Raw genomic sequence first — 2,327 nt, forward strand, 5'->3', positions numbered from 1 at the left:
CACACACACACACACACACACACACGCATGCACACACACGCATGCACATACACGTAAGTACAAATTCATCTACCGACACGTGCGCGATGCAATTTCGTTTGCACCGCACCGAGGTAGAGAGAGACAGAGAGAGACAGATAGGGAGGGAGAGAGAGAAGCGATATCGAGTGTCGACGGCGGTTAGCAACCACAAAATACATTTATCTAAAGCCTCCATCATCAGAATGTGTGCCACACCCCCACCACCCAGCCGTGGGAGGTTTTACCGAGTTATATTTCCAGTGGAATAATTACCTGATGATGTACAACTATTTGCGCTATGTGCAACATCTTCGTGGAAATCTATTTACAATTCACCCGAACCACTGAACACGTACTTACGGCTTTTTACATCCTCACAACGATGTGTTTAGAATTAAACACTTCCATTTCCTTCTCTCTTCTCTTTACCTTTCTTCTTTCCTTCTCTTATCTCTTCCTCTCCCTCCTACCCTCTATCTCTCTCTCTCTCTCTCTCTCTCTCTCTCCTTCTGCCTCTCCTTCTCTCTCCTTTACCTGTATTCTTTCCAATTCTCTTCCAACTTTTTAACTCTTATATCTCTTCTACATCTGATGAAGCCCTCAACCGCTACCTTCTTCCTCCTTTTTTTCCTTCCTCCCTCCCCTCGTTCCACTTCTAATTTTGTCTCACTTTCTTCTTTCTTTCTTCTCTTTCTTCATTCCTCTGTCTTCTTTATTCTTTTTCCTCTTTGCTTTTTTCTCCTATCATCTTTCTCTCTTTCTACCGTTTCTGTTTTCTGCTTTTCTTCACTTTATTCTATTTCACCAGATTCTTCACTTTTTCAACCCCTCTTAAATTCTACATTTTTTCACACCTCTTACTTTCCCCATTTTATCATCTTTTTCGTTTTACTTTCTCTTCATCTTCACCACCACCACCACCACCACCATCATCATCATCATCATCATCATCATCATCATCATCATCATCATCATCATCATCATCAATAAAACCCCTATTTTTCTCGCCTTTGCTTCTCTTCCCAGTTCATCCGTTCTACTTGTTTCTGTTTCATGCTTGTTACTATCACAGCTACTACAGCTCGTAGCACTACTATTAGGAATAGCACTACCAATACTACTTGGGCAGTCAATGCAGAGACTACTAACATTACTAGTACCATCACCACCACCACCACCACCACTACTACTGCTACTACTACTACTACTACCATTGGGTAATGGGTTTTGTGATTAAGAACTTCGCTTTGCAAACACGCTGTGTTGGATGCAGTTCCACCGCGCGCGACCTTGGGCAAGTGTCTTTTGTCAGTCATGTCTTGTGAACGACTTTGGTTGAGACAGAAACTAAGTGGATCTCCTTCATACGCTCGAGGCTTTGGGGGAAAGAGTATACAGCGGGGGTCTGTTAACTATGATTTTATTCAACGTTCCCTTCTCAGATCCACACACGTGTTTCAGCGGTCCTTCAGTTTTTCTAAGCCCTGTAAAAGAAATCCGAAGGTTGGGCCTCCGACCAGGCCTTTTGAGATACCCTTAAAGCCTTTCCGCACACACACATACATACATACATACATACATACATACATACATTCACGTGTGTGTGTGTCTGTGTGTGTGCGTGTGTGTTTTCTCTATCGCTCACTCACTCTCTTAATATTATCTTCCAATTTAAGTTGGCGAGCGGACAAAATCTGTAGCACGCCGTATGAAATGCTCAACGGCATTTCGTCCGTCTCTACGTTTTGAGTTCAAAGTCTGGCGAGATCGATTGTGCCTTTCATCCTTTCGGGGTCGATAAAATAAGAACCAGCTGAGCACTGTGGTCGATAGAGTCGTTTTACCGTCTCTGCTGGCCGTGTGCTAAAATCTGAAGCCATTAATATCTTCAATCTTCTCGAACTTTACTCACAATTAAATACTCCTGATTAATGCTTAATAGCCGCGGCATCCAAGCGTAAATTCATATTATTCTTATAATCTTTGCCTGAAGAATCTATGAAATAGGAGAATCTATACATATTTCTTCAACATGTGTACCATTCTAACTCCTATCTTGTAATAAGACACGTGTAACATGGAATTAAAAATATATCAATTTTTTTTGTTTTTTTTCAGTTTCTGTTTTGATACGCAATTACATTGAAAATTGGATTCACCAAAACTTTCAATCGCTGTATATATTACAATTAAAATAAATCATCTACATACATACATTGGATTATAACTTCTTCTATTTCCCACACACACACGCACACGCACGCACACACACACACACACACACACACACACACACACACACACAC

The sequence above is a fragment of the Octopus bimaculoides genome, chromosome 15 (assembly GCF_001194135.2).
Source record: "Octopus bimaculoides isolate UCB-OBI-ISO-001 chromosome 15, ASM119413v2, whole genome shotgun sequence".
NCBI lineage: Eukaryota > Metazoa > Mollusca > Cephalopoda > Octopoda > Octopodidae > Octopus > Octopus bimaculoides.